This window comes from Vanellus vanellus (assembly GCF_965231255.1).
Source record: "Vanellus vanellus genome assembly, chromosome: 1".
NCBI classification, from domain to species: Eukaryota; Metazoa; Chordata; class Aves; order Charadriiformes; family Charadriidae; genus Vanellus; species Vanellus vanellus.
This window is the reverse complement of record NC_138905.1, coordinates 122,038,648-122,051,904: the sequence shown is the minus strand read 5'-3', so window position 1 is coordinate 122,051,904 and position 13,257 is coordinate 122,038,648. Positions and strand designations below refer to the sequence as shown.

Sequence of the window (13,257 nt, the reverse complement as noted above, 5' to 3'; positions counted from 1 at the left end):
TGAAACCTTCCATGATCAGAAACTCAGTTGAAATGTGGACTAACTGCTGCTTCCATTAGAGTTGAGGAAAAGAATGACCTGGGTCATCAAGTTCAGTGTCATGAACACAAATACGTAGTAATGAAGAGTTCACAAAACATCTATTCGTAATGTCCCCTAAAAAACACAAACCAAAAAGCACTGTCTAAAATGATCTTGAAACTTTTGGTATACAGAATCTAAAATGACAAGACAAAACAAAACAAACCAAAACAATCCCAACCAAACAAAAAAAGCCCAACCCCAAACAATATGACACAGTGAAGAGAAAGGATGAAAAAGTGATATTCTACAACCCTCCAGTGGCAGGATAGCTCTCATAAAAAAAACTTCCAAGTGACACAGTGGAAAGTTAAAAGCCCAGAGGACCTCTCCAGTTTAGTTGGTATCATGTTTCATTATTGTTCCCGAATTAGGAAACTGTCTTTAATCCTGAGCATCCAAACAACAGATGCCAACTAAGCACTTAAGGTTTTTTTAAGCCTTTCCACTTAGAATGCTGTTGTTTTCTGTCTGGTATCCCATCACTTTGCTGCAAAGGGAAGCAAACTGCTCTATGCTCAGAAGACAATAACACAAAAGAAGAGTATGGGGAAAGAAATCTTCCTGAACCCTACAATTAATGATCAGAAGGTGTGAATCATAGGATCAACAAAATATGATACAATGCATGCCAAGAAACGTGAATAAATGCAACATTTTTTCTTTTATTCAATGCCCAAAATTTTACTTCACAAGCTTTTTGAACTCCTGGATCATGTTACTCAGTTATTTCCATCTCCACCTCAGGTTCCATCTTGAAACAAGTAGATTTCCTACTGCTCTGTTTGGGAGGCTCTCCATCTTCTCCAAATCTTCTAATCTTCTCCAAATGTCTAGACTAAGTTTTATTCATGGATAATTCAAAGCAATCAAATCTCATTCCAGTAATGCTCTTTAACTTGAGTAATTCTTCTCTCTCCCTGGTATATACGCCCAAACATATTTATTTTGTTATTTACTTTATTTTTATTATTGACAAATTTGTTTGTACCTTTATTTTAGTGGCAAAACTAAACGAACTTTTTAAAGTCCCCTCTAAAATAATAGGTTCTCTTTTTCCCTAAGCACTTATATAGGTGATTTTCTGTCCTTATTTGAGATGTCCTTTCCGAACAAAATCAACTTGGATTACAGATGATATCCTAGATGAGCTCTTGCCTGCATTTTACTAAATGGTACTACTGCTTCCCTGTGTCTACCAAAACTCCTTACCTGTTTAATCTTAGAATCCTATTAGGTTCTTTCATGGCTACGTCACACTGGTAACTCACCGTTGTCCTGTCATCCATCAATACATCCATATTCCTCTCTTTCTCCATCCCTTTAAATTGATGGAAGTCTATCTCATTTTAAAAAGAGGTCACTGCGTAGTTAGTTACGTGCTCCACTTTCAGCTTTCTCTTTGTTTTCCTCTTGTTCTCCTCAAATTGAACAGAACAATAATGCTGCTCTTAAAACCAAGGGGAAGGAGCACAGACAAGGTGGAGGAGGGTGGGTTTATGTAGTGTATTTTTCTGTCAGCCTTTGGAAGTAAATTTGAGAGAGACAGTGGCACATCTATGCCTCCTCTTTGAGATTACGACATTTTTATAAAGCGGATACTATGGGCACAAGACTGCGGTGTGCATACCTGATATTGTTAATGAGAACTGATCCTGATCCTGATCCTGATCCTGACTGTGTGCAACTTCCCTAGGTTTAACAGAAATTACCTCGAGCCTAAAGAGGGCAATTAACTGTTCACGTGTTCAGTTCTTAATTTCAGTCTAATTTTAATCTCCAGGAGCACAGAAAAATCCTGGGCTGGAAATTGCGTTCCAAAATGTTTTCATTCTCAGGTTTATTATATAATCACAAGGACCAAAAATAAATGAGTGATTTTCATAGTTTCAGAATAAAGCTTCCCAACATCCAGAGCTGATGCTAGGAGTTATTATTCACAGCAAACATCAAGGATGTTTTTTGAGAAAAATTAAGCACATTAACAATTAAGCACATTAAATTTAAGTTTTTGCACACATTCTTTAAGAGACATCTGTGATCCTTTCTTCACAGAAAGTGGACCAATGTGAAAAATAACACATTGGTTTCTGAGCAAAGTATGGATTTTATGACTTGAAAATGACTTTTAAGTTCAAAAAGATAAGAAAATGTATGCTTTCATAATTCTGAAAGAATAAGTAGTAGGAAATCATAAGTAATTCTACTAATTTTGGAACATAGATTAGGTTCTAATCAAGACTGAAACCAGGAATTACAGAAATTAGAAGGAAGAATATGAAGAAGATCTGTATCTAAAATGAATATACATTCCTCACCAGTCCAAGTCTCAGAAGGAATTTGGTTTACGTTTGGTTCATGTTATGCTTGGATAAGGCTATTGGCATCTGCTGAGACCAATTTTTGTTCTGTGTCAGCAAGGTTGCCACTGTGTGCATTTTTGATGTTTGCTCTGTTCACTTCTTGAAAGGTGCTGCTTCTTTTCAAGCCCCTACCTCTTTATTTAGCATAGGTTGTTCTGATATTCTTGTGTGAATGCAATGCATTTGATCTGGTCAGACACCCAGAAGTAATGACAAAGTTAGAGAAATGGTTGCCCACATGTTCTAGGAATGTCTTTACTCGGAGGCTTTTTAGCGCAGAAGGGGACAGGTGTGCCCGGCAAGGTGCAGAGAGGTAATTCCATAACAAAATTTTGATTAATTCAAATTAGACACCAAAGCCAAATGTCTTCAAATTATTTGCTGGCTACACATGCGGAAGCAGATGCCTCCAAAGGAAGTCCCCCATAATGCTGTGCTCCCCAGCTGCCTTCCGGGCTCCTGTCTATTCTCAACCAACTTAGTTTTCACCTTTGGATAGGGTATGCTGTTGTGTCTTGACCTGCTAATTTAAGAGTTGTCCCTCTCATCTTTGGCTTTTAAGGCTACCACTGTAAAAATGGACTTCCAGCTCTTAAATCATTCTTGCAGCTCTTCCCTGAATCCTGCCAAATCCCCAACATTATTTCAGTGAAGTGTCATTTACTTTGTTCCTATTTCTTTTTTTTTCAGTTCTTTTGATAGAAAATGTTTCCATTAACAGAGCAGAGAAACCTGCACGGTTATGAAATCTTCAGGTGTATTTTTATGAACTAAAATTTTATTTGTATGCCACCTCCCTCCAGCAATTAGTGGGACTTCACTGAATCCTGCGCCCCAGCTTCTTGTGTGTGAATGATTTTTCCCGTTGTTAACTTTAGTTCATATATTATACATCTCATCTATAATTTATCATAAAGAGGGACCTTCTATTATTTATCACCTGCATGCGGACATGCATGTGCACACATGCATACGTGGGATACTTTCTTACATAAAACTAAAGATTAGTGTATAAATATTTAACCGAGCAAATATTGCTACTAAAAGTTTTGGAAAATACTTTCTTCAGCAACTTTAATATGTATCACAGGGTACAGTCTGGTAAGAAACAGGTGATGCCTCTCCACAGAATATTGTTTTAAATGTGAGGAAGATTTAAGGTAATTTAAACTTTTTTCATGTTATTAAAGGTATATTCTAATTCTGTGTATTCCAATTTCTTCTTCAAAGCTTAATGTCTTTTAAGAGCTACTTTTGACCTTAAACATAAGTTATATTTTAAAAAGAGACAGGACTTTTTTAATAATTAAGCACTGAAGACTATTTCAATTCTATACACTCTGTGCTGTGCTGCAGCCTTAAGTTGGGACTAGTACAGTGAGACGACCAGGACTGTCCTGAACAGTCATATTGTTTTGTGTTTAAGCAGTGTCTATTGTTCAGAAGACAAGCTGTCCAACAAGCTTTAAAATATGGACTCGTCAGTCGCCTAGCCTTCCCATGCACAGTAAAATTCAGTGAGAATTTTGCCTGAATATGAGGAGAGAGAAGCCTGGGTCTTACAGATAATGTTTGTTATTCGCCGCTGAAAAAACCATCAGTTTCCCAAGATATGGTGTGGCAAGTGTTTACCAGTTGACTGTAGCAAATACTCCTTCAAAGCACAGAATCAGCATTTAACTGTATATTCTCACACCTTAGCCAGCCTAAAAGAGCAATCTTTCCTCCACGTATTAAAAGATTTATATGAACTTTAGCAACCAGAAATTATTGGGTGCCAGCTATTTCTGTCATCCAAGTACCGTGAACGGTGGCTAAACAAAGGTTTATTGTGCCACCGATACTTGAGGGTTGCTGATACAGAAAAAGCAGCATCTGAGCTAAAAGGCAATGCTGTGTTGAAGTCATCCATTTTAACGTATTACATCCCTAGACAAAATAAATGCAGATGATGTTTGAAATGGCATTTATTGCATGGCTTGCCTCTGAATGTTCAGGTGTTTGCAGCTTCTATTTAAATGGGAAATTATTCTAGCAAATGTCGGCTAAAAAATATCTCAGAGATTAAGTGAGAAAGGCTGGCATTTTATTTAGCTTTTATTTTAAGTTATGAAGAAATTCATTAGTGAACAGCTGTTACCTTTGGTAAGGTCACTTTCTTTCCCCATCCCTGTTTTTTTCTGATGCTGCAACCGTATAGTAGAACTTAAAAGTACTTTTTATAGAGACCAGGCAGGCCTACAGTACAGAGTCCTAGTCACCCAAGTGAAATTACATCTCTCCTTTGGAACCTGTCATCTCTTGGGTATACTCTGCGGAAGAAGAGCTAGCCAGGTAATAGGAAAAAAGTGTAGAAGATTTTCAGCTTTAATATCTCATTTTGAAAGATTAGGTCAAAGCAAGTCAATGTAACAGGTTGGTCACACAATCAGATCACATCCAACCATTTACAATTAATTATTCAAGCCTTTCTTTGTGCTCTCGTCAATTTGAACAGAAGAGCTGTCAGCTGTTGAGTCTCTATTGAAGACAAGCCTTAGATCGTTACTATTGAACTGCTCCTTACTAGACTCTGGGGCCAATGCTACTGTCAGAAAGAAAAAGAAATGAAACACGGTATATTGACTTTTGGATCTTTTGGATATTTTTTTTTTTCCTCCTATCTTGTGTGTTCTTTGCTCTGCAATGTGCTGTGCTTCGTACAATGCTCCCTTTGCTCCAGAAAGAACGTAAAGTCAACAAGGCTCAATTTACAGGGATTGCATATATGTTCCACATTTTTAATGAGAATGCTCTGGGGAGGGAGATAATGTGTCTCAACTGTGGACATGGCGCAGAATGCAAATCCTGGGGTCAGTGATACAAACTCTTGGGGCTCTGCCTAGGAGAATTGGAGTGAAGAAAAATTGGCTTTCTCCTGGGAGATAAGGACTGTGAACTATGAAAGTAATAATGTTGACCCAAATAACAGTTGCTCAAGAGACTGAACCAATGCAGAATTTGCTTATAATAAATGCCATACAGCTGTCAGATTTTGCTACATTAATTTTCTTTTTATAAGATTCATTTATGGCTATTCACATCCCTAAGCCATTGGCTGCATAAAGAGTATAGCCAGATTAAAGTTGAATATCAAGAAAAGAGAAGAAAAATAGTCTTAGTTTGGATCTTTTACTTCATTACTTTTTTGCTGCCTGGTTTTGAAAAATAGGGATAATTATTTTTAAATGTTTTCATCTATGTGACACTAGCATTTTTTGAATGTTCATGTAAAATGTCAAGTCCCCAAAACTGCACTGTGTTTTCCCAGGAAAAAAAAAATACATTGAAGTAAATTGGGTGAATATCCTCACATTAGATGAATTTGTCAAAAAAAAAAGAGAGTACTTTTAGTCCTTATGCATTTAAAGCACTGTGTCTGGAGAGTCACATCTTTTCTAAGGCAACTGTCATGCACAGGTAAGAACAACAGACCACTGGTACATGTTTTAAATCCCTTTTAAGTCATGTTCTGATGGTTTAAATGAGACACACATATATGGTTCACAGGTTTCATAATGCTCCTTTACCTAAAGGTATATTTTATGCCAACGCGCTAATCCTTTGAAGACCAATTCTGTGTGTGCAGCTGGCGGTTGTTGTTCTACATCTACAGTTGTGCGAGAGTAGATGTATCTGACTCACACGCTACACTAGTGGTACTGCGCTGATCATCGGTGCAAAGCACACGCTTCAGGTTCTGCCCATCTTTGATGGACTGAACGTGCTGTACGTGTGTAGGTGTTTCTGTCAGGTCAATCCTGTTTAGGCCACCCCGTGCTGCGTGCATTTTCTGGGAATGCAAGAAATGTCAATTATATAGATCTTCATGTATAAATGTTATTAGCATGGTCAAGGCCATCTGTGCTAATGTCATATGATGCTGGCAAACAAGGTCACTCTGCGACTCAACATGTTCTTTAATGGCCTGTGGAGATAAAGAAAGAGAGGGTGACTGCTCGGGAAGACTGCTTAGGGTCCAGGCAATGCTGGTCTCCATCTGTTTTGACATTTTCGTTTTGTTGGGGGCATTTTTAATCTAATTCGATGCTTCTTGAAAAATAAGTTTTAGAAGTAGAAAAAATGCTTTGTGTGACTTTCAGCCTAAAGTCTCATATTTAGAATATGAGTTTGCAGGATTTTGTTCTAAAACACCTCTGTTTTTTTAACATTGATCATTTAAAAAATACAAGAAAACACCTTATGGTGGCTCCGGTTGCTTAATAAACAGTGCCATGCAACCCTAAAACAGAGCTGTAACCATTAACAAAACAGATGTTTTTCATAATTTGTAGAACTAATTGTATCTTTAAGTACAGGGAAAGCTCAGGAAAATCAGAAGAATGTTTAAACCAGGCTTGCCTGAAACCTTAGTCTGGCCAAAGGCTATATTTTCAAAATAATTTATTCTGAGGTCTTCATACAAAATGAGCAACAGTGCAAACAAAACAGGTGCAGCACGCTTGCAAACACTCTGACAATGGAAACAGTAGTAACATTTAGTTAGTTCATACACAGAGCTTTACAATTCAAACTGTGTCCTCCTTGTGCACCTACACAAAGTGTTGAGTAATATCTGGCAGGTCTTCAGGCACAGCATGTAAAACAAGGACTGAGAAAGGATGCTTTTACCCTCAAAGCCCAGGACTGGGATACAGGATTCCCAAATCTGCCGCAAACATGCAAGATAAGGTTAAGCAAATCAATTAGCTGTGCCTCAAATTCTCAATCAAGTAAAAATAGGCAAATGATGAATATTGCTTGAGAAGTGTATTTGAGCATATTTGCATAACGTTCCTGTTATCTGGACAGGCTTCCAAGTCATGACTCTCTGAGCAGTTCAGAGAAGGCAATAAAAAAACCTAAAATACTTAGATTTATTCTAAAGGAATGATGTTTGTTGTGCATATAACGATATTTTTCTTTGTGCTGCCAGTCTAAAGAAGGTATTAATACAGAATAAAAGTAATCTTTATGAGAAGATCTGGAACTACACATCCTTCCAAGTTTTATCTTACATATATCTTTGAAAGTAAGTTGAAATACCCCATAATCTTGAGTTGATGCGCAGCATAAATCACACTGTAAATTTAATCCATGCTGAAAAGTTATATTTACTGAACCCTTTTTATTGTTAAAAAGTTAGTTTGCCAAAGATGTCAGCAAAGAGCCTACAACAAAGCATGGAAAATAAATAGCGAGATGACCATATCTTCTTACAACTTTGTAATATAACTCACATTCAAAGTGTTTCTGAATATTGAAATGTTGCAAGAATTATAAAACTTTGTAAATCACAAACAGTGAGGTCTGCATGCTAGCTATGCTAAATCCCCATATGCTGGTGCAGTACAGGCTGCCATCAGATTCTCAGGAGTTGCTTGCAGCTACTTCGATTTAGTATCAGTGTGCATTTGTTTTTATTTTTTGGTTTTTTTTTTCTTCCAGCAAAGTTGATTATATGAGGGACTTATATAATACGTAGTTGCTACTTTTCTAATATTCCTTTATGGGGTAATTTCATTGGATCGGGGCCTGCAGGAGGTTTCTTGTTTCATTATACAGTACAGAACAGTCTTCACCTATTTCTTCTGTTACTACTGTCATCCTGATGCTTCATCTCTTCTGTTTAAAACACTTCTTCATCAATCGTTATGATGCTATGCTGTATACGAACCCAATGAAGGTTATCCATGTTTCTATACTGAGGAAAATGTGTATCGAGTCCTAAAAGATGGGACTAGCTTGTAAGAAGACTATTTTTAAAAAACGGGAAATGTGTGAGTGGCACTCAGAGCTGAAAAAAAGTTTAAAACACAAAAGGTATGAAATAGAGCTCTGTGCCTCACCTGTGTTGTTTGGAAGGGTAAAACAGTAACAGAAGTACGTTCCCATCATAATCCATACCCGAGTCTGTTGAGAGTGGAAATCACTGTGTATGAGAGAGGAAAAGTTTCAAGAGGAAAAGTTGTATGCAGATAATGGTAGGGGTAATTTAAAAAATATTTTGTTTTTTAAAGAGCTGTTGAAAAGTGACTCCATAGACTTAACACTGTTGTCTTGTTTGGAAAGAAAGTACATCATTAATTGCTGTTTTCTTCCTCTTAAAAATTATTCACTAAACAGTGGACTCTCTCCCCAAGGGTCTGACCAAGAGTATCCAGGGGAAATGATTTAATTTAGTTCTAATTCCTCATGGAGCTACTTCCTCCCACAGTTAATATTTTGAATGTTTTTTTATCCAAAGGACAGTGTGGTTTGCTTTTTCAACTTGAGTGAGGAAGATGATAACTTCTTCTCAAGTCATTACCCTAAACCCAAAATTAACTTGTTTAGTTTTCCCTAATTTTACATTATCAAAATAAGTCATTAGGTGAAAATGCTACGCTGGAATGTACCACATGAGGCTTTTTCTGTTAGTTACTGACTATCCCTTAGATGAAAATTCTGAATACTTATATGTCTTGTGAATCTTTGAATAGATTTTTTTTCACGTAGGGAAGTGGGTACTGTTCTAAGTTTCTCGTAAAACTGTTCCTTCAGGTTGAGATGCTTCATTAACTTCACAGTTACCTGCAGCATAAATGTGGCTAAACATGTGGGCCACAGAGCTGTAGCTGCTCTAATTAACATAGCACAATATTGATTATTTATTTCCAGTTAGTCAAAGTAATTCCGCTGCTGGTGGCACTTGCAATTCTGTATATACGAGGCTGTGATTTATTCTGATCATATTGCCTGTAACAATATGTATCCTGCATATACAATGACTTCAAAGCTGTAAACTATTAAGGTGCACATTTGATGATGGTGACATAAACCAACTGCTGTTCAGGCCAGAGGAAATGGAGGTTCTTCCTTCGCTTAACAAGCTTGTGTTTAAATTTACATGCAGATAGAAGGAGTGATGGTTTATGTTCCTTGATGTTGTAAAGAGTAAAATGTAAGTTTATCCGTGCTAAGCCACTGGTCAGCTGCAGGCTATTTATTTACTTGGGATGCACCAGCAAAAGCCTGAGAGAAGAAATTTTAATCCTCCAGACAGCTCCATATATCATGGGCAAAGCCGAATCCTCTTTAATCAGAGCCCCTAAAACCAGCTAGTGATTTGAAATTATCTGCTTGCTTTCTAGCTGAAATAAGGAAAGCAGCTTCTACAGCAATGTGTGCAAGGACCCAAATCATCTAAAACTACAGCATTAAAGATTATGGCAGTTTTATTTAATATCCTGGAGGACAGACAGTTAACAACAGCGGGTAGAGAACTGTAGCTGCTCTAGCTGCTCGTGCCTAATATATTCGTAAAAGATTAAGAGGCTGAACAATTAAATATAAACATTATGTGATCAGTCACGTTTATACTATCCAATCATAAAGTAGTAACAATTAACATAACCTAGTCTGTGTACAGGAAAATACAACTTCTGCATCTATTGATCCTTTTTTAAAAAAAGGAGCATGTTTATTCCTCCTTTATAAAACTTGAATACTGCCTACGTAAGATAAGAAGAATTGGTATGGACAATTGGCATGAAATACATTTTTGCAGTCTCAGAAACACGGAGGGTGCAATAAAATACGTTCTGATTTGTGTAACTTGTCTAACAATCTGGTTTTCAGAATGGCCATTATCCTAGTATCCAAACTTGTTCAGAAAATGAGAGCACTGTGCATATAATAGCACTAATGCTCATATGGCTTTCCTTATTCTGTGATTACAGAAACAGAAATGAACTCATGTTGCAGTTGAATTCAAAGCAGCTAAGCCATGAATACAGATACCATTAGTTTTCAAGACCTATTTGATTTTTGAGCGTTGTGTTCAGGCCTCATCCTGTCTGAATGTGAACCCAACATGGTACCACAACTCTCATTCCTATGGCAATGCTGTAATTGACTCAGCAGATAATCTCTCTCAGCTCAATTTATAAAGCCAAAACTGAAGCTTCGTTTCCCTCCTCCAACCTTCACCTTTCTGTCTTTTTCTTTTTTGCTTTTTTTTTCTTTCTTTTTTCTTTCTTTTTGTTTCTTGTAAGTATTTGGTTCTTCAAAGGTACGCCTGAAGGGTGGAGGTGCTAAAACAAGGGAGGACTAATTTAGTTGTAATTGATTAAGAACGTTCATTGCCCTTGGACTGTAGGGCAGTACCATGGCTACCCTCCTGCTCCTGTTCTAGAAGTCAGCTGCAGGTTGTGTCCGTGACAGGGAGAGGGGCAACACACTCCAAAGGCACAATTTGTAGACCCAGAGCTGAGGGAAAAGGAGGAGCTAGAAAAATCAGTTTTATCCCCAGTGAGATCTGCTGGCAGGGTCTGTGAACTTGGCTACATCCCTGGGGGAAGGAGGTTGTGCTGCTCAGAGGAACAGTCATGTTTCAACCATCTGCAACACCTACTGAGGGCAACACCCCAGGTGTCTCATGTAGGTTGAGCACATTATGTGAGTGGTGCTTGGAAAAGTTAAATCCTTACCTCCCTCTTTCCCTACGCGCCTCTCTTTCCTCATCTAATCTTTGGTTTGTGTATCAAAAGCATTGGCAGGACTGTGACTTCAGGACGCAGTTTAAGCATGGCGGCTTCTAGCACATTTTCCGTGCCCAGAGCAGCAGAATGTTTTGCTTTGAGAATGATGTTGTAGCAGCGCTGTAAAACTGAGTTATAGGTTACTCTGGCTCTGTGGGGAGGTTTCTCCCCTTGCGTGCACAGGTCATGCTAGAAACTTGCTTAGCAGAAGCAGTTCTATCCAGCGGAGGTGACAAGTATAGCTGATAAAAGTTTATTTGTTCTATATTGTCATTTGGCACACGATTAGAACAGCCATCTGTTCTCTTAATTTCTATCAACCCAATTTAGACTGCAATAACATAATGCCGTTAGATGTGTTTCCAACAAAGTGAAAATCAAATATGATTTTTCAAACCATCTTGAGCGTAACATTGCCCCTATTTAAAGACTAACAGCATACTGGGGGGGAAAGGCATGATAAAAGAATAATTAATGTTACAGTTTTAAAATATTCTCATTTTTATACAAGAATATTATGCACTAATTCTACAGGAAAGCGTTCACATTTCCTTATGAATTATACATGAGAACAATTTCACATAGGAAACCTAAACAGAATTATTTTAACTTATTACTCAGACCTGTAAAATTTTATTTTAATCTCTGATATTATACAGTCTAATGTAAAGCATTAAAAACCTTACATAAGAGCAATTTCATAATTGTTAATGTGACCTCTTCTCACTTAGAGAAATGAACACATGATTTGCTAATGCAGCTCAACTTTAATGAAGTCACTAGGTCATTTAGGGCACTAGTCAGCAGACAGTAAAATGAGGGGTGTGTTTTGAAAATGTCATGGGATTTGGGGCCCTTGGTTCAGGTTGGTCAAGCCTAGGTATGACCCAGTTTCCTTCTCCGCATCCCCATTTGTTCTCTTCAGGGTCTTACTACTTTGAAATATGTATCTTCAAAAGAAGTGGTTTGGTAATATCTCAAATGAAAATATAAATTTTCAATTTGTGAATGAAATTTAAGGAAACACGTCAATAAAGTATGCAAACTGTTCAAACATTGGTGTAATGGCAAATGATGATATGGCTTGGTGAGTTGTGTAGGGAGATTGGATTGTGTGATAAAGAGGTCTGATTTGAACAGGGAGATTTTCATACAGCAAATTCTAGTGTCAAGACAGACAGGCAATACAGAGTTGGGGGAAATGTATTCTCTAAGTCCATGACTCTGAAAAGGACATCGCAATTTTCAATGAATAACTGAAGCTAGTTAGTATTGATAAGAGAACTACTGTAATTCCTTGATGTCTAAGTGGAAGGAAAACTTGTTGTCCTGGTTCCGGCAGGGATGGGGTTAATTCCCCCAAGGAGCCGGCAGGGGAGGCAAGTATTCCATACCACGTGACCCAGACCCATGCCCAGCTATAAGAGGCCTAGCCGGGGAGGTGGTGGTGGTGGTGATGATGATTGATGATGATGATGATGATGATGATGATGATGATGATGATGATGATGATGATGATGATGATGATGGTGGTGATGATGATGATGATGATGATGATGATGATGCGGGTTCGGTCGGTGCGCTGCGCTGCGGTACTGTAATCGCGTCCTTATACTCCTTTATTGGTGTTATTGTTTTTGGTTTAGTTTGTTTTTTTGGTTTTTTTTTCTTCCCTTTGGCTGTTCTGTTAAATTACGCTATTTCAACCCACGAGTTTCGCCTTTTTCTGCCGATTTTTCTCACGGCTGTGGGAGTCGAGCGAGCGGCTGCTTGGTTCTTTGTTGCTGGCTGAGGCCAAGCCACGACACGTATAGAAGAGAAGTGACATTTTGCATTCGCTATTACCAGAACCATTACTGAACTTACGTGTACGATCCAAACTTGAAAATGAACTTCAAAAAGTTGTTAAGCTTTGAGCAAAAACTACAGGAATATTCCAAGATATGAATAATTCACAGTAAATGATTTAGGAAGTTCAATCTGTGTAACTAATTAAGGAGAAAGATGGTTTAAGAGGTAATTTCCTCATGTTCTGTACATGCTCAAATGGGCAGAAGCCTTCTGACTGCAGAGGAAATCTTTAATGAAGGCACAGTAAGATCCAATAGCTGGGGTCAAAGCCAGATAGACCACAAACAATACACTAACTTTCAAAAGTGAGAATAATTAACCATTGGAATAGTTTACCCGGGGGTATCACATGCTCTCCGCTTATAAGAAATCTTTAATCATGACTAATGTCTTTTTAAAAA

At 37.8% G+C, this 13,257-nt stretch overlaps 1 protein-coding gene across 1 annotated transcript in view; it reads left to right on the top strand.

The window, feature by feature from the left end:
- The window catches only part of DSCAM (DS cell adhesion molecule), a gene marked incomplete at both ends in the record, with an annotated part of 477,096 nt that overhangs the window by 272,520 nt on the left and 191,319 nt on the right, over window positions 1-13,257 (top strand). The window lies entirely within an intron of this gene.